Source organism: Balaenoptera musculus, chromosome 9, assembly GCF_009873245.2.
Source record: "Balaenoptera musculus isolate JJ_BM4_2016_0621 chromosome 9, mBalMus1.pri.v3, whole genome shotgun sequence".
Classification (NCBI taxonomy): Eukaryota; Metazoa; Chordata; class Mammalia; order Artiodactyla; family Balaenopteridae; genus Balaenoptera; species Balaenoptera musculus.
In genome coordinates, this window is record NC_045793.1 from 49,417,860 (window position 1) to 49,443,421 (window position 25,562).

Genomic DNA, 25,562 nt, shown 5'->3' on the forward strand with positions numbered 1-25,562 from the left:
TCTACTTGCTTAGCTTCCAGACATGAGTCCAATGGGACTGAACGAATGCTTGCTTATGTCTTAGTGGAGCAGCCGTGGAAAGAGTTGGCTGGATTTCTGGTTATAATAGCACTGCACAGTCTCTCCTGGAAAATATTTGCATATATTTTTTGGCCCACTTGGGAAAAATTCAAGTATTAAACCAGAGAAAGGTACCAAAGGAAATTAAACCAATTTTTTTGTTTTCTTGTTTAGGCGGCCTATAACGACCATGAAGTCACAGATTATATCTATTAATGCGTAATTTAAGTTTCTGCATTGTGTTGTTTCATTTCATATTCCTGTGTCTCCTACTATCTGGCCTGATAGTAGACCTTTAACATTCCTTTATAGTTTTGGCAATAGGTTGCTCAGATTATAACATTTTGCAGTTCTCCGGAGTTACTAATAAACAGCAAATCATTTTAAAAAGTGAAGTATTAATTTTACCCTCAGGATGGAAATGACTGATAGAACTGACAAAATTTAGCTTGACATTTAGAAACTCTGTCTGAGTGGAGTTGAGGTGAACTCTCCCCCAATCCCTTTATTTTTAGAAAACGAAATACACCTAAACAGCCTTACTAAAGGCAGAAAATCTGAGAGGAAAAGATAACTAAGGTAAGGTCTAAACTAACATAATTCCACCCACCCACCCAAAAGAAGAGAATGAAACAGAAGGAAAAACCTCAGAGAGAGAAATCCCATCCTATTTAATGGCGGAAAAGAAGAAAAGCGAAATATTTCAGCCTGACTGAATTTTGTGACCTACTTATAAAGTCCTGAGGCCAGGGTTTGGTATTTCTAACAGATTCTGCCCTAAAGAGTTAAATATCTGGGCAGTGCCTAAAAAACATTCTCTAAACTCTTCCCATTGAGAAAATGGCCTTGATTTATATTTCCCTTTTCACATAAACGTGCCGTCTTTAGCTGGAGAATGACTTCATGTTGCTGTACTCTCTGGCTTGTGTATATTCAGGGTCACTAACACACCCTTTCCTGGCCTATGACTTGTTTGCTTGTTTGTTTATATACTGCTTTGTTCTAATCACTGGCCTTTCATCTTCTTCATTGATTGACTTGTAAAAATTTTATCCTGCTTCCTGAGTGTTACGGCCCAGTCTTGTAGCTAATTTGCTTCCTTCCCCACTGCATTATGCGGCTGCTTATTTTTAATCTCTTACTACTCAAAGCGTCGGTTAGAGTAAGGATGGCAACGACGAGATAGTACTTCAATTATTTTTCCTCAACTACATCACTCATAAGAGACCTTCCCAAACAAAACATTTTCTTGACTTGAAGAAAGCAATCAAATCGATGCTGATCTGTAATTATAATAGATTATATCTTTATAGTGCACAAAAACATTCACATCACCGTTTATTAACCCCACTTTAAAGACAAAAGAAATTGAGGCTCATCTAAGTGAAAACTGGCCCAAGTTCAGCAGTCCCCAAGTGAGTGACCCTGTTTTCCACAGCACCAGGATGGGGTATCTTCTCATTTCACATAATTTATGGAGCATCTATTTTGTTACAGTCACTGTTCCAGGTATTGGGAGTACAAAAAAGCAGAAGGCATAGCCCTTATGGATTAGAACTTACATCTCTTAGTAGAAGCAGGTTATACACATGTAGAGCAGACACTTAATGAACATGACATATACACACAGGTGGGCTAAATTACTAGCATGGATGATTAGCTAGACAAGATAGAGGTACACATAGAGTCATTCTTTCCATACTGTTTTAGTGCAGTTATAATCTATATATTCACATCCACAAAATGTCTTAGAAATTGTGAGGCAATGTGAATTCCAAAGCAGTTGGAATAAGGTGAGATCAGTGGGAAGGTGATTTGGGGCACACAATTTTAGAGCATGATCATTATGGTATGTCAGCTTAGGGAATTCGTAAGCAGACCCAGATATGTTGACAAAAGGTATTCTGTAAACCTGGAGTTTTCTGGGCCATCTTCTAAAACCCTGGGAACATAGAGGTAAAGTGGTGAGAGCTTTTGGCATCAGAGGGATCTGGATTCAAATCTTGGTTCTGCAGCTTGAGAGACAGATGGCCTTAAGCCTTTGTAAGCTCGGCCTCCTCATGTATACATTGGAGACAATGCCTACCTCCTCATGAGGATTAATGTGATAAAGATAGGGACGGAAACAACTGCTTGTGTTAACACTGTCTCTACTTAAACCTCCAATTTAGAAAGGACATTAGCTCTGAAAGCCCTACTCTGCATCCAAGGCACCCAGTGCGTTCGGGAACCACCGGGTCGTGGTGGAAATGGCCGACATGTCAGGCTGTCAGGGCTTCTTGAAGTAGCTTTACAGCACGTTCAAAACAAAGAAAACATTTCGTGCTCTTAACTGAATCCTGCCCTTTTAGACAGTATTTCACCAGCCCTGGCCAGGACCACTTGTGCATGTTTATTTTTTGTCTGTACTAACCTCAGAGAAGGTTGATTCCAGGAATGTGCATTACTGGTGGCATTTGCTAATGATGTGCTTTGGGCATGGGCATATTTTCCAGGGGAAGGGGTGTCATATCTGAGAACAAAAATGACACTATTTGTTATCAGAAATACAGGAGCATTTAAGATAACCATTTTATGACCAGAGCTGGTAGAAGTAAAAGCGTTAGCAGGTTTACAGATTTTTATAGTTTGTCTTGTTGTTTTAGTAAAGGTAGCAATAATAACCCTTTTAATTGTGGAACTTCAAAGCATGAAGAAAATGGAATATTGGATGTTTCTAACAGATACACACACTTATCAACGAGCTCTCTCCCCTCCCTTGTTGAAGGATGCGCCCACATAGGCCCAACCGCCATCACTATCTGGGGGGGGGCACCCCTTTGTCCCACCGTCTCTGTCAGATGCCCCACTGAACATCTCACTGATAAGATATGTCCAGGTCTTAGAGCCATGTAAAGGGCATCTCAAGGTCTTCGGGACCAAGTGAGTTTTGAGTACAGTGTCCGGGAAACTCCTTGCCCTCTTTCCTGTGAAGGACGGAAAACATCCTCAAAGCTGCTCTGAGAGGAGAGGGCATCAGATGTCACTGTTCCTCCACCCAGCCAAGGAGGGAGAGCCCTACAGAGGTCATGTAGGTTCTCCAGGGCTTCAGGCTTCAAAACCAAAGTGATGTTGGCTGAGCAGTACCACTCTAGGTATTTACCCAAGAGGAATGGAAGCATACGTCCACAAAAGACAGGTGCAAGGATATACAGGGCAGCTTTATTTGCAATAGCCCAGACTGTTAACTAGGCCATCTCCAGGTACACGTATAAACAAATTGTGATCTGTCCATACAATGGAATACTGTTTAGTGATTTAAAAAAAAAAAAAAGAACAAAGTACAGTTACACCAAAAAAAAAAAAAAAAAACACCATGGATGAGTCTCAAAAACATTATACTGGGTACCTCCCTGGTCGCACAGTGGTTAAAAATCCACCTGCCAATGCAGGGGACACAGGTTCAAGCCCTGGTCCGGGAAGATCCCACATGCCGTGGAGCAACTAAGCCCGTGCGCCACAACTACTGAGCCTGCACTCTAGAACCCGCGAGCCACAACTGCTGAAGTCCGCGTGCCTAGAGCCTGTGCTCTGCAACAAGAGAAGCCACCGCAATGACAAGCTCGTGCACCGCAGCAAGGAGTGGCCTCCGCTCGCTGCATCTAGAGAAAGCCCGTGAGCAGCAACGAAGACCCAATGCAGCCAAAAATAAATAAATTTGTTTAAAATAAAAACAAAAAACATTACACTGAGTGAAAGGAACCAGACACCAAAGAGTACATATGAAATTCAAGTAGAGGTAGCTGATCCGTAATGATGGAGATCTGAATAGCAGTGGACTCGGGGAATGCGGGGAAGGGTCGTACCCAAGAGAACTTTCTGGACTGATGGATATAGTCCATATCTTGATTGAGATGTGGGTTACACAAAGGTAGACATTTATCAAACTAAGTGAATTAGACACTTAAGATCTGTGCATTGGATGTACCTCAGTTAAAAAAAAAAAAAATTGTTGGCCCAGGCAGAAATGAGGAACAGGAGCCCACAACTTCCACTCACTCCTTGAAAGAGCAAAGAGCATTTCCTCTGCTGTAAACAAGCCATTTAAGAACAAAGGAAGTAAATACACGCAGTAGTTGGAGAAGAAAATCTCTGGAATTTCCTCTCTGTTGAAGAAAGACAGCAGAATCCTTATTCTCAGCTTTCGAACTCTGCAGAAACGATAGCATGGTCAAATAAAACAATTGCTACACTTATTAAATGAAGAAGAACTAGTTGCCAGACTCTGGGTCTCAAGACACAGAATCAGTGTTTCCGATAGAAAATTATAGCATCTGGGTCTTCCAATATCCAAAATATTTTGCTTTCCATGAGATAGTGAGAAATTTTTTTTAATGGCTTTTTAAATTTTTATTTATTTATTTATTTATTTATTTATTTATTTATTTATTTATTTATGGCTGTGTTGGGTCTTCATTTCTGTGCGAGGGCTTCCTCCAGTTGTGGCAAGCGGGGGCCACTCTTCATCGCGGTGCGCTGGCCTCTCATTATCGCGGCCTCTCTCGTTGCGGAGCACAGGCTCCGGACGCGCAGGCTCAGTAATTGTGGCTCACGGGCCCAGTTGCTCTGCGGCATGTGGGATCTTCCCAGACCAGGGCTCGAACCCGTGTCCCCTGCATTGGCAGGCAGACTCTCAACCACTGCGCCACCAGGGAAGCCCGATAGTGAGAATTTTACAGTAAAGAGAATTAAAGCTGCTCAGTTTCAGCCCACATCAAGCACATCCTCTGAAACTCTAAGTAACCCCGTTTCTATAATGGGCAGCCACTTAATAACAGCTTATCTTCAGATTTAATATTTGCAGTAACAAAAAGGCATCAATAATTTATCTTCTAATGAAAATATTTTTGAGTCCTACCATTTTAGCAATACCATGCTTAACCATTTACATTTAGTTATAAACCTGAATTTGATCTCTTCTCTTAACTGTGTTATTGTTTAATCAAACACAGTAAAAATATGTCCACTGTTAAGAATTCCCACAAGAAACCTTGACGGTCTTTATGTCATGTTTCACCTGGTGCTAGAAACATAGTTCATGGCATGGTTTTGGCCCTCGATCGTTGTTGCTTTTTCTTTGTCCCAGCAGGGGTCTCTGCACTGGCCAAAAAATATCAAGAAATATTACAAGATAAAGTTATTTTAAAGGGCACACTCCCTACCCCCCAAAAGAATGCAGTCTCTTTAAGCTAGGGTCCAGAGCTCATTCGTATGCCAGCTCCCATCGTACACACTTTCACTAATTTTCCTCTGGAAGCAAGTACCAGAACCGAAATATGAGTGCTAAGGAGAGCCACACATTGTAAGCATGGAAAATGGCGCGGATTCCACTGAAAACACAAACAGGCAGACGCTCAGCGCTGCCCTACACCTCTACTGCGAAGGTGATGGGGATTTAACACCTGATGAATTCGTAGCCCAGCCAAATGTGTGTGTTTCCAAAGAACCCTTTTCATTTTCCTTCCCGTCTAAAACTCAGCATATTAAAATCAGAGAAGCCCTTTCATCTTCGTGGGTATCATAGCAGCAAACTTATTTTAATGTCTTTTCCACGTGGGTCTACTTTTAACAATAAAAGGATCCCCAGGCGCACGCAGCTGCACAGCATTACGGACAGAATCTGCCGGAAAATGAGAATGCTTTAAGCTAATTTGTTCTTGCCAAAAAGACAATCCAGGTACAGAAACTCCCTGCTTCTGTCCCCGGGCTTTGTTCATACTCCTTGGAAAGGCACTAAAAGGGAAGTGGTATCTGACAAGAAGGGAGAAACAGGCTGCTGGAACCTTTCTGGTACCTGAAAAGGAAAGGATGCTGGCCACGCTCTCAAGCCCCTTGCCACCAGACTTACATAGTTGCTCCTCGGAAAACGGGATGCTGGTGATAATTTGTATTCATCAAAACAGCAACAAGTTGGCTTGATCTTATCAGAGATGTGTTTCATACTCCACTGGACTGAATTTTTTTTAGTCTAGCCAATTCAGGCTCTCTTTGGTATGGAAACACATAGAAAATCACCCCTGAGAGTCTAAAGTTGGTTGGGAGACCAGTATATAAGAATTTGAAATCTAACCATGCCATGATGTGCTGTGTTTTCTACCTATTACTTTTTTTTTTCTAAAGGCAAAAAAGGTAGCCAAGATGTTCCAGATGCTTACATGTCCAAGAACAAGTCACTCTCAGGGAAACTGCTTTTCCTCTTGTCAAAATAATTTTGCATAAAATAGCTAGACGGCACCCATCATTGCCTACCAGCTAAGACATCTCTTTGCAGCCTGGGTCTGGGAGGATTTTTACTTTTCAAATAGATATATTTTTCAAAATTACCGTAATTTTCAAGTAACAAGAAAAAATACATGTAAAGCAGATTTCTCTTATAGCAAATAGTGAAAATGGTACTTTCCACGTGAGCTATCTCGAGATCTCTATGTGTTATATAACTGGATCCTAGTGAACATCCTCGTCACAACGTTTGACTTGAAACAGTTGCATAGGGAACTCCCCAGTGTCCAGTGGTTAGAACTCTGCGCTTTCACTGAAGAGGGCCTGGGTTTGATACCTGGTCAGGGAACTAAGATCCCGCAAGCCGCAGGGCACGGCCAAAAAATTTTTTTAAATAAATTTTAAAAATGTTAAAAAAAGAAAGAAAACAGTTGTATAGAATCTTAAACTCAGGGGTGGAAAGAACCTCGACATGCTTTTCTATTGGCTGTCCTTTTCCAGTTTCTGTCTGCCAGGCAGAAATGTATGGTGTGCTGGGAGATTTTGATTGACATATATACACTAATATGTATAAAACAGATAACTAATAAGAACCTACTGTATAAAAAATAAATAAAATAAAATTCAAAATTTGAAAAAGAAAGAAAAGAAATGTACGGTGTTACCCAGGCTGAACTCCAAGGCTCTAACAATTACCAGGACCAGTGCCAGGCATTCAATTCAGGATGATGTCTTTGAAACACGATCATGATCCTGTATCTTGAACAGGCCCCCAAGTGACACCCTTAAATGACCACTTTCTAATATAAGAACTTTGCATAAAGTTCTAGGCCATTATTGTGTTGACAGTCTCCCTAAAATTCACCTTGGTGAAGTTCATTTTGGCAGAGCATGTTGATGCTACCAACAGTATTTCACTGCCATTAAAAGGAAACAGTCTTTGAAAAAAATGTTTAATTAGAGCCACTTGGTTTCAGTAATATATGTGTATATAATTTAGAATATGCTATACTGTACCTAAAAGAAAATTATTTTCGTAAGACTAACAAAACTTGACAAATGATTAACTTTTAAAAGCATATAATTAAAATGTTACAGCTCACTTGTGAGTGAGGTGCCGGAGGGCGCCTGCCTGGAGATGCTTGTGACAGGCTAGGTGGGTTCCTACCACCACCTGTAGACAACACACCTCAGCCTGGAGGGGTTTTTTTCGCTGGGAGATGAATAAGACCTTTTTGGAAACTAAAACCATAAAATTAAAATTATGAAGTAACTACAAGTATAAAAATTGGAATTAAAAAAACATTTTAATCAGAGTTTCTGGAATAACTATATAATAAACATGCATTACAGAACATACTATTGTAACTAATACTTAGTACTTGGCAAGTAAATAACAAATTGAAAGTTTAGTAGAATCCAGTTAACACATTTGTAAATAATCTATAGGGCTGTGTTTCCTAAATGAATAAGTAATAAATATTCCAAAGAAGATTTTTTTTTCTATCTTTTTTTTTTTTTTTTGGCTCACAATAAAGATCTATTTTCTGGCATCATCAAAAGAGGAAGGTTTGCCAAGACCAGAAAGCTTGTCCTTTGCCACGTAGGAGCCCTTTAGCAAAAGCTATAAATGTGGCATACTGAATGAACATTGTCATTTTAATTCTGTCAAGCAAGAATGGCAAACTGGAAAATGAATTATGCTGTATTGGAAAGTAGGTTCATTTTCATGGTAGCTGTGCCTCTTTAAAAATAGCATCTCACAGCCTCCTAGAATTTCTGTTCACTTTGTCTGTATTTTCTATTATATAATAGTATATTTTGGAAAGATGACAGGGATGAAAAGTGAATGGATATTTTCTCGGAACATTTTGCCTCTTTTGTCATCTTCCAGAAGACGGCAATTTGTGGCTCCTTCAGAGTGATATCAGGTTCTTGTCTAGAAAGTGCTCTGAGTGGCCTGAATTTATTAACCTAATAAACCATATTGTTACTTAGGTGCCTGGTTAATAGTTGTTGTTGACTCTTCTCATTGACAGAGCAAGATACTAAACAGAATCAGTTCTGAATGCCGGTTCTTTGCAGGCTGGTAGTAAGTCATCGTCCCTCGCCCAAAGGAGCTCCAGGACTTAAAGTTGGCTCAAGGGACCGGAGCCTGGGGTGACTAAATCTGAGGTCCTGGGTTTGATTCCCATGTGGGCCAGTTCACTTGGCTCCATCCTCGAGCCCTGAACCATGCCCTTGAGGCTGGTTGAACGTAGTCCCTTCAAATCTCTCAGGAAAGAGATGGTGGAGGTCTGGTCAACACAGGTAGGGCAAATCAGGTTCCCAAAGATTTGCCTTACTCTCTGGCTTGGCCCAAGGGGATCAAGGCAAGTGTAAAAATATGATTATGAGAAAAACCAACTCGGATAAACAACAAGGTCCCACTGTATAGCACAGGAAACTATATTCAATATCCTGTGATTAAACCATAATGGAAAAGAATATGAAAAAGAATATGTATAACTGAGTCACTTTACTGTACAGCAGAAATTAACACATTATAAATCAACTATACTTCAATATTTAAAAAAAACTCACAGTGCATGTCTGTGAAGTAGTCTGAATGGCCTCAATTTATTCAGTGACAGAGCAGCAGTATTGCTGTGACATGTTCATCTCCATGGTCTTTTGTGTTCAGTACAAATGCCCTTAGAATAGTCAAAAGAATAGGAGACTGACAAAGACGAATTGGTAAAAATAAATGTCTTAAGACTGGGGCGGCCTCAAACCATTTTAGTACTTGTTGCCGAGAAAGGGCAGAGATTCTGTGACTTGGATGGAAGGGGGTCCGTTCCACTTCCTGCGCTCTTTAAAGTGATGGTCAGAGAGCAGCTCCCTCCCCTCCTCCACCCCGTGGGAGCGGATTCCTGGGGGAGTGGCAGGTGGTACAGTGGCTTCATTACCTAAGTTGTCATTCCTTAACACCCCTGAATTTCGGAGGTGTGTTACTGCCCCAAACGCCTCCTGATGAAGCAACAGAGGAAAAACAACATGCCATAAAATAGCATGAGATCTTTACACTGTGGAATTTTAGAACCAGAAATATGTGTCAAGATCACCTTAGCTATTGTAATTTGTAAGTTATGACCAGCATTTTTTAAAATAAGGAAAGAAAGAAATAGAAAATATGGTGTTTCACACTTAGTAAGGATAAATATTATCTGAGGAAACCTGTAGTTTGTGGTGTGTGGTGTGTGTGTGTGTTATTTCTGAGTGGTGATATAAAATGTTTACTTTTACCAGATCATGGTCAGAAAATTTGAAAGCCAGTGACCTAGACTCACCCTTTCATACAAGTGTAGTGTCAAGCCCAAGGTCATGTGGCCCAATTCGGTCAAAACAGTATCAAGACCCAACCTGCCTGATTTCCATTCTAGTGCTTATTCCTCTCAGTCACTCCAGCCAAGGCAAAATACTGAGTGTGTCCTCATCATCAGTTGTGCTGTAATCGTAGTTCTTCATTCACGAGACCTCATCAAACCGTAGCCATACAATTTCTTCTGGGCCTGCAGATCCCGGAATGTTCCCGGATTCCCCATTCCCAGAAAGAGCACAGGGTCCTTCACTAGAGCTTAACCACAAAGAGGAAGAAAAATGTTCGTGTTTCGGTGTGCCCTTTTTTTTTTTTTTTGGTAGAGATTTCTCTTTGATCAGTTACCCATCTTAGGCAGTAACTGAGCACTCAGCATGAAGACCATCATTAGATACATCTGAATAAAGTAAAGGTGGGAAAAGATACAGTCTACACCCTGAGGGACTCAAGGGAAAAGAGAAGAAACTGTGTCACAACAAAGATACCAGTGAGAAAACTGTGTCTGATATTAGTGCAAGATAATATGAGAGCAAACGGGTGCCAATGGCAAAGAAGTCTCCTGTGTGGGGCAGGTGTGGCCGGGAAGGGCTTCTGGACGTGATCTCCCACCAGAGATGTTTTGTGTTTGGATGTGAACCTCGGGGAGTGCAGGCTTCATTTCCCTTCACAGAAGGCCATTTTTTCCCTCCCAAAGAGTCAGCTCACCAGAACTCAGAGATTTCAAGACAGGTGTTTTCTCTCGGCTCTGTCCTGGGGTAGGTGAAAATGATTTCTTCCAAATATTGAAGGAACAGATACTGCCACCTACCTCTATGGGTCCCGTAAAACCTGAGGTGAAAATAGTTGTGAGTTCCTCTGGGTTTTAGCACTGTGACACTGATATTTTTGGAAGCATTTTACCCCATACCTAGTTCAGACCATTGTATCTTTACATGGTCGCTTCTAAAGATCTAAAGTTGCTGAGAAAGCTGAAATAATTGATGTAGAAAATATGAAGCAGACAGATGGTCGGTATTTCCCTATCCTTGGTGAAGGCCCAGCCCTCTCAGTCGGAGCTCTGGGCAGCCTTCATTTTTTGTTCTCCCCTACTACCCTGAGTTGATCTTTCTGACTAGCACTCTTGTTCCCCTTTCCTGTCCTTGTTTTGACAGGAAGGAAAATAAACGTAGCCAGTGATAAAGCTGGGAGTATGGCTTTCCAACCGCAGCCTCTGCCAGAGCCTAGCGCCCTCCCGGTAGCCTGCCCTCTGAATGGTAATTAGTTGGATGGGAATTTTCACAGGGGCCTCCCCCTCGGAGCAATTTCGCCAGAGAGTAAACCTCTTGTCTAGACCATACAAACCCATAAAGTCATCACTAGCTGGGATTTCCAAGCTACAGAGCAGTAATAGGAAAGCCTGGCTCTAGTCTTAGGGGATTTTTCAGTATAGAGCGCTCATTGTGGAAACCTGCCCTACACACCAGCGCGCAGACCTCTCTCCAGGAAGAGGGACGGAAAGTCGCCTGCCGCCTCCATCATCCCTGGGAAGACACCCCTCACCATCTCTGCTGTGTTGGGATTTATACACAGCCTCACCCACGCCTTGCATTTTAAACCCGGGATACTCTCCTTGATTTTATTTGTGCAATTGATTTTTGAGAACGATCCAACTGTGCCTTTTACTTTCTTGTTTGCCAAAGCTAATTATTATTAGTGAGATAAAAGCACTTTTAATACTTGACATTTGAAGAAACTAGGCTGGCATAACTTACCCAGAGAAAGACGAAAAGGATTCAGACTTCAAATCCAGGGCTTTTACCACTTTCGGTACTTAGCAAAGTATTGACAGCTGTTACAGCAACAGCGAGGATGAGACTGGAAAATGGAAACGTGCACTTTGGAGGGAAGGGGGCAGAAAGGGCAGGATGTGTCCTGAGCCCCCTCAAATTCTCTCGTAAGAGTAGGCGTGAAATCAGGTAACTGAACTCTGTTGAGTCCAGTGCAGTTGGCGTTTCAGAAACAATGTGAAAACAGAGATGACCTAAGGAGGAAAGCAAATCAAGAGGTATGATTTATGGAAAAAAATATTTATGGAAGCAGAGAGCCCCTCTGGTCCCTACCCCAGCTTGGTGAGGGGCATTAGAGTTAGCCTGTGGTTTGCCTGCCTGGAGTAGTAAGAATGACAGTGTTAGTCACCTGTGTCAGGACGCCTAGAATGTGTTGGGTGCTTTGCTGAGCACGTGATTCATATCCCCACTTTATATATGAATGGAAACCAGAAGTTCAGAGATGTTAACTAACTTGCCCGAGGGCACACAGTAAGTTTGGGTGCCTGGATTTTAACCTAGGTCTGCCTTTCTCCAAAGCGCACTCCTGCTGGCTGTCCTCTCTGACTCCTGAAAATGTGAGGTATGACCGATTCGTTTGTGTGCCCTTCAGAAGTGCTCAGTACCTCCTGCGCTCCTAGAATGATTATTTTTCAGCTGTCACTTGGAGGTATTATTGTCCATACACAGAACAAACATTTGAGTGCCTACTACATGCCAAACGTATGCACAGAGATGAAAGACATCACCCCTGTCCTCAAGTAGCCCAGAGACTAGCAGGGGGAGACAGACGATGAAATCCACACAGGATGCTAGGTTCCCTGGTAGAGACAAGCTTGGTGTGTGCACGGCCTTGGGGTGGGGAGTCACAGGAGACTTTTTGGAGGCGGTGATATCCAAACTGAGTTTTAGAATGAACACATCTTAGTCAGATGAAGAAAAAGAAGAGGGTGTACGAGGCTGGCTGGTTCAAATGGGTGGGGAGGGAGAAAAATGCCCAGACAACAAAAGTTTGCCCAGTTTTGTAAGTGTAACGTGAAGCCTTTGGAGGGTTTTAAACAAGAGAATGTCAAGATTGGCTTTACATTTTAAAAAGATTATTCTGACAGGTGAATGAATGTTGGGGGTGGTTATCTGTTGCAGCAGTACCAGGAGAGATGGCAGGGATGGGACTAGGCTAGTGGGGGCACATGGATGGACTCGGGATATTCTGGAAGTAGAGCCTGGAGGAGCTGGATGAGTTGCTGGAGGAGGAGAGAGAGGAATGACTTTGCTGCACAGCTGAGTGGGTGGTGGTGCCATTCCTGAGCACGGGGGGCGGGGACGGGAGCAGGTTTTCCAGGGTGGTACACAGCCAAGAATCCTTCTAGAATCAAGACATGATCTTAAATCATCAGCCACCTCTGTCATGATGTACTGTATTTCAGGAGTTCCCTAACTTACCCACTGATCTGGGAGCATCTTAAAAATATGGATTCCAGGACCCGTCCTAGATTTTGTGAGTCAAATTCCAGGAGGAGAACAAGGAATTGGGAGGTTTCAGCAGCTCCCAGGTAACTTTAGCACTGCCAGCCCACTATCAGTTCAGGGACTTTGTTTGAGAACCACTGCTCTATTTCATATTTGCCAAGGCCAGTCTTGATGACCTGAAGGCCATCTGAGCAATATTCCTGCCCAGATGCAAAACCAGTGTCACGCCACACCACCTCTCCCATCTCTCCTTGCCCAGTGAACTACGAGCAACTTGCCCAGATAAGTCATTCTGAAACTAAAGCAAAGGTTTGCTGACTGGCCTGATTCAGGCTGTGCTGCTTTGATGTTTTTCCCTCAGCGTCAGGCACATCCTAATAAGTGGGGAACCTTGAAAGATTAGCATTTCCCTAAGTGACAGGAATGTTCCCGTATATTCATGTTTTTCCTAAGGACCTAAGACTCAGATATCTGTCTGAATGATCTGATCCTCATAAATCGGTGGGTTGGTTCTGGAAATCCCACAAGCCTGGGCTTTCTTGAGAGATTTATGGCACTTCCCGTGCGCACGGGGGCCAGGAATAACATCACAGCTCCCTCAGCACTTCTGGTTTTCGTTCCTGAGGGGGTGGCGAGGGAAGGGAAAGGTGTGCTGGACCAATACCACTTTGAGAGAAAACTGTCCAGACTTAGTTTCCAAAGCCTCAGAAAAAGCCTCCCGTTCTGCTAAGGGTATAATAGTTTTCTGCCCTCTCCGCCTCTCTCCCTGGGGTTTCACCAGCCTCATCTCCTCTCCTGAACTGATTACCTGGTGTGCGAGCAGGGCCAGAACTGGCTCGAGCCCACGGACGCACTCCAAGATGGGGCTAACCTCCTCAGGCAGTGGCGGCCTTAGACCTTTAGCAGGCAAAGTGATGCTGAACTTTAGATAAGCTCATTTACACTGTGTTTTAAGATTCTTCCAAAACAATGTTAATTCATTCCCTCTTGCCCTGGCCAAGAAAAGGGACTGAGATGACCATTCCAGTTAGATCCCATGCCTGGCAAATCTGTTTGACCAAATTACACATTATGTTGATGGAAGCAAGTATGATTGATTTTTAGTCCATGTGATACTTACCCCAGAGCATCTGCATATACCTTAGCAGCGTATCAGACAAGAATCAAAAAATGTTATACCAACTCTAGAAAATAGACAACCAGGGAGCTGGGTCTAATGACTGTGCTGGAAGACCCAGTTCTGAGGTCTGCAGGGGATGGAGAGGTGAGTAAAAAGGAATCACTGTCCTCAAGGAGATGAGAATCTAGTTGCAAGGGAAGACAAGTGTGCAAATAAAGCTCCTATCAGGCCCTGAACCTGAGAGCCTTAAATTAAGTTTATAATGGTCAAAGGAAGGAGAAGTCACTTTAACTTGGCAACAGTTCAGTTAGTATTTCATTACCTGGGGAAAGTAGCATTGGAGAGAGGTTTTTAAGGATGGGTGTAGGGGACTACCCTGGTGGTCCAGTGGTTAAGAATCCGCCTTCCAATGCAGGGGACGTGGGTTCGATCCCTGGTCAGGGAACTAAGATCCCACATGCCACAGGGCAAGTAAGCCCACGCGCGTTAACTACTGAGCCTCTGCGCTCTGCATTAACTACTGAGCCCGTGCACTCTAGAGCCTGCGCACTCTAGAGCCCGCGCGCCGCAACTAGGACTCGACACAGCCAAATAAATATTTAAAAAAAAAAAAAAAAGGGGTGAGTGCAAGTAAGGGTGAGAGGGTAGGGGTTGTGTATTCCAAGCCCCCAAAACCTAGCCAGGTAGCACAGAGGTGGTTTGGGGACCAATGATGGTTTACACACCGATTTGATTGGTGTATTGGATTCACGGAGCATACACCTGGGTATAAGAACCTTAAATGCTAGGTTAAGGAATTTTGTGTTTAATAGACTTGACAGTGGGGAACCATTTTTAATAAGAGAGGTAACTAATGCGATCAAATAAGAGTGGTATTATGGATTGAGGCTCTTTGGGGGAATGTTAATTAGGCAGCAGAAGGAGGGCAAAGACACTGGGGGCTGGTCAGTCAGGGAGAAGGTTATTTCCATAGTCAGGGTGAAGGTATGGAAATAGATTTGGTTTTCTTGATGAAGTTTCTGCGTGTTGGATGGGAAATGACTTAATGTGGAAGGCTTTTCAGCGCTGTTCTGCGTTACCCACGAATCCCTCCCAGTTGATAGAAACCTGCCCACTTGCTCAACAGAAGTAAACCTCGCAGACGTTGGAATGTTTATGTTCGGCCCAAAATGGCTCTGGTTTTTTACACAGCTGTAAAGTGTATTTAACTCCCAAATATAAAACACTTCTTGACTACTGTTTCATAGCTTCATAAAACGGGGCGCAATTGTGTAGGTGCTTTGTGTTGTCATCCCCTATCTTTCTACGCAAATCTGTTTCCTGATATTGTTATTCCAACGGAAAAAAAATTCAGCCCAGCATAAACTACCTTTTTTACAAGCAGCCATAAGAAGAAAGCCCCAAAGACAATGAGGAGCCTCCACATTTATATTTTTAACCCAAGATTACAGTTCTAACTAGCAGGGACACAAAATCGCTTTAATTATGAATGTTTTTCATTGTGGTTCTGAGTGTAAGTCAGTAACAGATGTTCATTTTCCCCCAGCTCAACTGTTTTTAATTCTTTCTTGGACATGAAGAGAGAAATCTTTAAACGTGAGCCAAAGTTCAATTAACATCCCTGGCTGAGGGTGGAAAGTGCCCTACTTTGTTTTTTTCTCAGCCATATACCTGCTTTGACTGCCTGTGCCACAGAGGACCAGGGGAAAGAGTCCAGCTGGCACGGGTTTTATTACTGCAAAGTTAATTTGCAGATTAAACCTTGGGCGGGCGAGGTCTGTTCCACCTTTTATATATTTATTTATTTACTCTCTTTCAGGTATAAATAAAATTGCACTGTAAAACATTGCAGCTTAATTGCAGGAAACCCAGCGCATTTTTTATTGTTGTTACTGTAGTTCTGCAATGGTTAAGAGCTTGTGTTTTCTTTCTTTATATGGAGCTGTAGAAATCTCGCGTAAGAATATATTTACAGCCAAGGCTGTGTGACTTGGTTTGTCGTGTTTTTCCTGTGCTCTGTGGAACAGACAGCTAGCTGTTCATTATTGAAAGGCGTTTTTCTCCGGCGAACAGAGTTTGCGGGGAGGGGAGCATTTATGTGAGAATGCAGAATGACTTCCAGAGACCACGGGCACTCTGGCTAGAAAGCCTCAGCAGCACCCAGTGCAGGGACATGACAACAATTCGCTTTTGGGCCCTAGGTGTATTTTGGCTGCATCTTCTGAAGTGCATCCCGCTGAACAGAGCACATGCCTGACGAGTTCCTGTTTGATGGTCGGAGGCAGAACCGCAGCTTCACACGCTTCTCTTTCTGGAACCCACCCCCAAAAGATTGGCACCATCGTATCATTTACATTTGGCTTGGCTTTCTAAACTTTCACCTTTTATTCTATTTTATTTATGGCGGAGGCGGGGCCTGCCACAAGGTTTGCAGGATCTTAGTTCCTCGACCGGGGATCAAACCCAGGCCTCCAGCAGTGGAAGCGCGGAGTCCTAACCACTGGACCGCTGGGGAATTCCCCACTTTCACCTTTTAGAGAAAGATAGCCATGCGTTTCTCTTGGATGCCAAAACTTAAAGATTATGCCTCTGAAGTCGTCTGAAAGGGCCATTTATAAATACAGACTGTGCAGGTTGCTTGGACTCTGATGACGTTGCCCATTCCAGAGGTTTTCTTGTGTCTCCCCAAAGGTTCGCTGAATATCAGTTCATTAATCCTCATTTAGGCCACTGGAAAATGCTTCCTTTATAGTCTGCGACACATGCATTATCCCATTAGGAAATCTGTAGATGACATATGGCTTACGGGACTTGCAAAGGGTCGTTGGTTTGCCTTTGGATAAAAAGTAACATTCTCCTTACAGAACAAAACCAGTGCAAACGAAGAAGTAGTTAGTAGACCTGAGCTGAAAAATAGGTTGACTAAGGGTTGTATTAATCACATTTACAGACGTCACCCCCTTGGCACGCGGGACTGACTGCCTCTCCAAGGTGCACCTTTATGCCTGTGTGCCAGGATGGATTTGAAAAATGGACCATCTAGATTTAGTGCTGGCCACAAATCAAACTCCAGACCATAATGGAGGGAGGAGGATGGGGCAGTAAAGTTGTCCAGTGGCGTGAGAACTTAGAATTGAAAATTCTCACCTTCATCTTCCCTTCAGGACCAAACTTCTACCTTGACATTAGAGTGACAGTTGGAGAGAAGTGTTTTGACCTCCTACTCCTTAAATACTCGTGAAGCTGCATCTGTGTATACAGATCATGGCTGGGGGCTACGTGGACTCAGTCAAAACTACCTAGGAAGCATCGCTAACTACCTGTAGTTTCCAGAAAAAGATAGCCATGGGTTTCCAGAACTTACTCTTTCAGCCTCACATTCTGAAAAGTAAACAGGCAGCTTGGTGTGGGTAAACACAACCTTGGAGGACTGTGGGTGTCCACTGGGCGAACCCCTGGGTGTCCACTGGGCAAACAAGTTTTAGACAGTGTACTGCGCAATCTCTGTGAAATGAGGGCGGTCCCTGTCCTCTGGCTTGCAAATGCTGGGTTTCCCATTTATTTGACCCGGGGAAGCCACTGACAGGACATCAGCTTCGGGAGGAGGTGTCCGGGACCTGGGTATCAGACATCTGCCCCTGGCTGGACCTTTGCTGAGTATGTGACCAGGGACAGGTCACCTCCCCAGGCCTCAGTGTTGTCCCCTGTAACAGGGGAGTTCGGCACAAAAGACCTGAGGTCCTTTCCAGCCTTGAAACGTTATCACTTTATGACCCAGTAATGACAACTTATAAAGGTCAAGCTTGGGTGTTTTAAAATCAGTCGGGAGGTAAGTACCGACGGTGCGCTCAAGACTTGTAGGTGTAGGAGAGAAGCACAAAACTGAGTCCAGGCTCTCTTGGAACTTAAAATAGACCTGGAAGACATACATGAAAGAGGCAGGTAGAAACCAGAGCAAAGGTAGAAGGGCAGGAGCTGAGGGAGGTGCGAAGTCAGAGCAGTGAAAATACCTCCTGTACGTCCCTGAGGAGAGGAGCTAACAGGGGGTCTTTTTAAATGAGGCTAGAGAGCTGGGACCAGCTCATGGAAGGCCTAGGAATATGAGATGCAGAAATTCAAAATAAATTCTTCCTTCACTTTGCATAGAGTCTCAGATCTTGGTATAGAAATACCATTTCCTAACTATAAACATGAAGGAAATGGCAAAAGGACAGTGAGATGGTATCTTATGTCACTGGGTTTCTATTTTTTGTTTTTTATGGACAAGGCCTTCTTCCTCCCACATGTTGGAAATGGCGGGTGGGGTGTCTTCCTGGCCTGCCCTGTCCCGGATCATTCTGGAAAACAGGCCAGAAGCAGCCCCTCAGCACCCACCCCCTCTGTGGAATTACCACTCAAGGAGGCGACCCACATAGAAGCCCCTGCTGAAGTTTGATAATCTGTCTTGGAAACACGGGGGAGGAAGGAGGGAGGGGAAGAAGCAGGTCGATGCCACAGTGTTTGCGTCTTCGGGTTGGTGCCTTCAAGACACAGCTGTCTAACGTCTCAGAAATCTCTGGTCCGTCCTCCTCCATTATAATAAAAATTCCCATCCGGACTGGCCACAGACAGTGCAGGCAGAACAGAATTCACGCACCTGATTATTTTGGAGTCCGATCTGTAAATAGATCATCCATCACATTTCCATGTGAGCGTTTGGGCTGAGTGGGTGGGTCTTTTGTTATTTCTGTTGCAGCCTGTCTGGAGACCAAGAGGTGTGGTTTATTAGGCCAGGACTGTTCCTGTTTTCAGCCTTCAGTAGATATCTAATGATAAACCCTTGGTCTTGTTACTAAGCCGTGGGAAAACATCTTGTTTATCGCTGTGTGGCATTTATGTGGCATCGTTCAGTTAGGCATGACATACTTACTGTAAACACAGTGAGAGGAAGCAGCGTGCACATGTAGGATTTCCACCTGACAATGCCTGTGTCCCGGGAACCCTGAAGTGGCCTGAAGAGGGGCAAGGATGGAGGACAGGAAGGAGCCCACCACCTCTCTTTGGACAAGGAGGGAAGAAGACGTGCTATTGTGTGACCAGGTCTGTGATGAGCTTTTCTCTGCTGGGAGCCATAAAAAGCCTTTTCCGTGTTCCGGCTCAGTCTGCACCGCGGCTGTCAGGGAGATCCTGTTGCAGGTCTCATTGTTCAGGTGGGGTAACCGGGACTTGAAGGAGATGGGTACGTTCCCTAGGATCTCACAAACAGGATTTGAATTTTGGCATCTGAGTCCGGGAACCATGCTCCTATCACTAGGCAGCCTCTCGTGGCCAGAGCTGATGGATATGAAAGTCACAGCAACAGGGAAAGCTCAAAGCCACTTCTCAAGTCAACTCTGACCAACTGAAAGGAAGCCAGTCTTCCGAGGACGTCTTTGTCACAGAACATCTGCCAGGATAGGCTAGGGCAGGGTAGCTGAGGGAGCCGGCTGCCAGGCCACAGCAAGCCACCCACATTCTTGTCCAAGGTGAGAAAATCCAGGGAGGCTGACCAAGAACAGCACGTGGGGCAGGTAAATCTGGAGGCAGTGGCCAGGTGGCCAAAACACAGGCCAGAGCAAGCCAGGAGGGAGAGGCGTGGGAACGGGAACCAGCCCCACGTGGAACATCGTGCCTGAGGACCACAGGGGCAGGAACCAGCCATGGCCACGGGAAATCGGGCAACTTTGTGGACCTCTGCTGCTCCTGGGGTTCTGACACTGACCCTGGATTTTAAAAAAGCCACTGAGCAACATCCATCATCCTGGTTGGCTCTTTAATTTGTGAAATCTTGTGTGTCTGCTCAGCCAATGAAAATACTAACAACAGAGAGTGCCATGTGGCAGGTACTGGTTTAAGCACTTACACAGATATTGACTCACTGAATTCTCTGATGTGGGTTCTTTGGCAAAGAGAAAGTTGAGTTGCCCAAGGTTACTGACCGATTCAGTGAAGGAGGTGGCATTGGAATCCAGGCTGTTGGGCCCCAAAGCATGGGCTCGTGGCCACGTGAGATATTGCCAAAGAAATAGAAATACAGGCGAAAGCATTGCCAAGGTCACTGGATGGTCACACTAAGACCTTGGACTTCAAGGCCTGCCACTACACCAGGGCCCGGGAGAAGCTTGGTAATAATCATGTAGGGAATGAAAAGGACCATGAGCAGGAAAAGCCACGTTCTCCCCGTCTCACTCGAGCCATTACCCTTGTGCCTGGATGCAAAAAGTCAGACTCATTTTTAGATCATGCTTGAGACAATCTCTGTGACCAGGAAATTCTTGCCCCTGCAGTTTCTCCGAATTGCTTTGGTCGAGGTTTGTCACTCAAGTAACATTTCACCAGATTTAAACACGGCCCTGATGATTATGAAGGCAGCCTGCTATGTGCAATATGTAAAAATGACATCCCCGGGGCTTTCAGGAAGCTGCCCTGTTAAGAAGCCAAATAGCCTTCTTAAAAATCAGAAGTACTCTCATAAAACTCGTTTTTCATGTGGCCCTGGCTAAAGTTTCCACATGGGATGAAGTGTGAAACAAAGCTTTTATGGGAGATCGTCGAGATTTCTGTGAACTTACAGTGACTCTCATGACATTATTCCCCAGAGAAGCAACGTATTTTCTGTGGTGGCGCATTTTCAGGTCCTCAGCTGGGTGTGGAAAGAGACGATGACTCTGTTGCCCTGGAAACTGGTTTTTGCTGGCGGACCCTAGTTACTTCTTACCTTGATTATTGCATCATTTTTCTGGATATCCATCCTCCTCCTCTTCCCAGCCCTCCCCTTTGAGCTTCCTCTTGGCATAAAAATGTCCATCCTGTCTGTCCATATAGCACATTAAATTTATAGTTAGAAAGGAAAACACCATTCCAATACCCAGCCCTGGCCAGCGCCTCTGCATCGCAGAGAAGGCTGCGCTTGTTTCAAAAGACAGTCCTCTGCTCCCATCGCTTCCAGAATTCACATTATTGAGAGCAGGGCACTTCCCCACTGGAGGAACCCACGGTGTGGTGAGCTGTGGGGGGGCCCTTGTCCCACTGCACACCTTGAAGGCAGAGAGACTGCTTGTCTCTTTCACCCCCAGGTCTCCAGTATTATGGGTGAATTAATGAAAACTAAGTTCAGGCTTTTAACCCTGAATGGGCAGCATTCAGCATATTTCTGACAGCATTAGAAATCAGTATCCTCATCCATTGTATTAGAAATGCAAACTACATCTGAGGCATTTTTGTCCATGCATTTTAGACAGACGACTCTAACCAGATGATTTCTCGCTGTCTTTGTCCATACCTGGCCATCTCTTTCAAGTCTAGACAATTTTAAATTACTGATTGAAATAATAATACCATCCAGAGTTAATATAGTACAGAACTATGTGCCAGAAATTAATCTAACCACTTTATACATATTAAATCATACAATCTTCACAGCAGCCCCATGAAGTTAGCTCTAATGTTTTTCCATTTTACAGATGAGGAAATGGAGGTGTAAAGAGGTGAAATAACAGGTCTAAGGGCACCAGGTGCTAACAGCAGAGCCAGAATCCTAATACAGGCACCTGCTCCCAAGTCCCTGAATTGCCTGCCTTACACACAGCCTCTGGCCAGGGTTCGGCTGGTTTCTGTAGTTGTGCTAATCGGATTTAATGGGAGATGGCGCTGTTGTGTGCGTGCATCTCACAGATTGTGACCCCTGATGGTGTCATCATTGTTCCTCTCATTTTATCATATACAAATTGTAGTGTGTATTAAATAAGCGTAATTACGAAGCACAAAATGTGTATGTTACATACAGATACCTGTGTGCATTGTGTCACGTGATTCCATCCTTCCGGTGCACAGGGCCTCTGCCGTGGAGTCCCTTCATCCCAAAAAGACTGGCTGAGCCATGCTGGGTGCTGGGGTCCGCCGGGAGTTAGAACAGCCCAGCCTGAGGAACCCACCCTCTGATGGCAATCTCCCAGGAGACACGTGAGGGTGACGGGCAAGACAAGTCTGCCAGCCGCCCTTGGACACACGCAGACCTCCCCCTTCCCGGCTCCCCTGCAGCTCCTTCCCAGCGCCGGGCAGGTGTGATTCTCTGGGTCCAGCCACTCACCCCTCACAGGCACCTGCTTGCTGGCCAGCCCTCCTTAGCTCCTTAGCTCAGCTGCAAGATTCGAAACTCTGAGAACCTATTCTATTCAGCAACCTGATGACAGCTGGTAATAGAGTCCAGGGCACCCTGCAGGAACTTTTTAATTCAGCAGAAGGGCCCTGAATGACTTGGGGCCATTTCTTAGAAGCAGATTCACCCACTCCACAAACAAAGATTGGCTTCCCTGGAGAATATTCAAAAAAAATGTGAAGTGTCATGGTCCAAAAGGACACCTGAATCAGTGAAGAACTGTCTTCATACTTTCTCTCCATTATACGTGCCTGTCACTTTCACCGTGAGACCCTGTGTGTGCCCTCCTGGTGCCCCTGAGGTCTGTGTGCTGACAGCCTGCCTCCCCGTTACATTGTAAGTTCCTGCTAGCTGACACGATGCCTTATTGACAGGCACCAAAAATGACCTTTCTCTTCTATTTCAGCCTGTTCTATACTCTATTTAAATGTCGGTTAAAATTGTTTGATTTGTTTCCTCTGGATGAAATGTTGGTTCTTTTAGAAAGAAGTTCTGTAAATGAGATGCTGGTGGTTAAAAATGGCTTTATGCTTTCTTCCTGTGACCTGTGGTCAGAATGATTTTTACAGTGAGACACATACCTGAAACGAGTCTTACAAACACATCTCACACTCTGATACTTTCTATTCAATTCTGTCCTTTTATTTTTTAAATGCTGATTGCGCCCCACAAAAATGATTTCACGACCCACTTATGAGTCGCAATTTGAAAACACTTCTGCATCGGAAGTAGGTCTTAAGAGGTGCCTGTTGCCACAGGAAACCTTTATGTTAAGTCTCCATGAAGCTTGAGCAGCAGCTGGAAGGCTCAGGGGAAAGGAGCCATTTTGATCTCCTCCCAAGGTAAAATAGCGGAGCTGATGAGGAGGGAGGAGAGGTGGGGTAGCGACGTCACTGAGCTCCTCGCGGTACTGCAGGGACGTTGTTGTTTCTCATAGCTCATTGTTTCCCTGAAAGATAGCCAAGACGTGGGAACAATAAAGGAGATGCTATTTTCTTGTGCTTTGGGGGCAGTTTCTTTCTCCTCTCACCAAGATGGAGAGCTGGGAAATTAGGTACCAAAACTCAGAGTTAGGAACAAGCTGCGGGGTTGACTCCAAAATGAGGTGAGAGAAGTACAGAGGGATTCTTTGAAGTCTCAAGGAGAAAGAAGAAAAGGATTGAGGCATAATAAGAAAGCATGGATGAGAAAGAGACTGGTTTTTTCTTTTCATCTTTTTCTGCAAATGTGCCGTATTCGAATACAGGATTTCTTACCCTTGCTCTGTGGAATCGTTCTAAAACCTGAACACCCAGTTTTTAGAAGACGTTGATTTCCATAGCCTTGATCTTGACCTCCAATTAAATCACGAGCTGTGGAGTGAGAGCGACGTCTTCCCCGCTTCCCTGACAGAGGAAGGTGCCAGGAGGAGAGTCGCAGCCTCGGAGCACAGCATAGGCCGTCGGTGACAACGGTCACCTCACGGTGGCCAGGCGGCGGCGGGCTGCGCTGTGCTGGCGGAGGGCCCGCCCGGCTGCGGACCTGGCTGGTTTGGGGGTGGCAGCCTCCACGCCCCTCCAGCGCGCCTCTCACTGTGAGTGTACCAGCAGCAGCGTGGCTGCCTGTGACCATGCCATCAACTCATGGGTCTCACTTCCGTGTCAAAGAAAATCAACCCAGAGGAAGGTCACTGGGGATTGGACTTCTGCATCTCATCTGCCATTAAGTGGCAGACCCTGGATGTCAGAAATACGACTGCGTGTGCATCTCCACTATGCCTTCATCACTTGCACTGTCCGCAGGTAACGATGTCACGTGCTTGGAAAGCAGTGACCTGGGTGTCAGGAGGCCTGTGTCATCCTTGCCTTTCATTGGTCTGTTCAACAAATACACACTGAGTGACTCTTGTGTGCCAGGTACTCTCCAGGCCACCAGGAATTCAGTGATGTGGAGCTTCCATTCCAGTGGGGAGGAAAGATAATGACGAAAACAAGATCACTTAGGACGTTAGATGTGCTGTGAGGAAGGTACCCACCTGGGGAGGAGGCTGTGCCCGGAGGTGGATGGGCTACTTCAGTAGGTGGGTGGGTGGGGCAGGCCAGCGGGCCAGCCTCTTGGAGCAGCTGAGACCTGGATGTGCTGAGGAGGAACCAACCAGAAAAGCTGGGAGAAGAGCGTCCATGGAGAGGGAAGCACAGGAAAAGGCCCTGCAGGGCGACAAGCTCAGCATTTTGCAGACGCCCAGCCTCTAATTCAGAGTATGGAGAGTGTTGTCATTGACCGGCTCCCAGCGCGGTGGACAGAAGGCAAACAAGCATCAGGAAAGAGAAGGAAGGAAGATGACAGGCTCGGGCAGTAGCCACATTGCAGAGAAAGTCTATTTCAGTCTTTATTTTGAGTAACATTTGAATGGATTTGTTAAGGTTAGAGTTAAATTGGAAATGTCAGTTGTGAACCCATGGCCATAAGGCGTCGTCTTTACAGCTCCATCCCTCCGGCGGCTCAGCAACAGTGGCCCCTGCCCAGCGCCGGCCCTCGTGTGCAACAGTGACTCCAGGGCCAGCGCCTGGCGTTGGGTCTCTGTGCTGTCCTCTGTTGGAAGGAAAGGAGAATATCTTGGGGCAGGAGAAGTCCAAGACGGGCCTGGAACTTGTGTTGTTGCCAGAAAGAAGGATGTTTTCGAAGCAGCCAGGGAACCTCCATTTAAAGGTGGCAGTCTGAACACACACAGGCACCTAAGATGACAGGAAGTGAGGTTTAAAAGTCTTAACCCACCAAGATAAAGACAGAGATGAGGCAGCAGCAACCAAAGGGGTGGCCGGTGGAAGCAGACGGACAGGAGCGGCTGGCCGAGCAGGCTGGGAACAGGTGGAGCCGAGGCCGGCGGGTGAGCCACAAGCGAGCAGATTCTCGCCGGAGAATCCCAGGAAGCCCCGGGAATCAGAGCCACACAAGAGGTGTGGTCTTCCTCGTGTTCCAAATTTGATTGTGGTAGTGACTGCACTGCTCTGTGAATATAGCAAAACCCACTGAGTTGTACAGTTAAAATGGGTGAGTTGTGTCGTAGGTGGATTATATCTCCATAAAGCTGTTCTATAATTTTTTAAAAAGAGTTGGAGCGACAGATACCTCTGAATGTGAGGACAAGGAGGAAAGCTCCCGCGTCTCCTGAGAGGGGGACATATTCTGAGAAGCAGGTGTGGCAGGGGACTCTCAGCAGCACCCAGAGGAGATGGGAAACACTGGAGCAGTGCCTTCAGGATCCCGAGAGAAGACGGCCATGAACCTCAGAGGCTACCATCAAGTGTGAGGGTAGAAGAAACATTTTCAGACAGG

The 25,562-nt window shown here is 45.0% G+C and overlaps 1 protein-coding gene across 2 annotated transcripts in view; it reads left to right on the forward strand.

Moving 5' to 3' along the window:
• Positions 1 to 25,562, forward strand: part of JAZF1 (JAZF zinc finger 1) — a 353,802-nt gene that overhangs the window by 309,708 nt on the left and 18,532 nt on the right. The gene's annotated exons all lie outside the window — the stretch shown is intronic.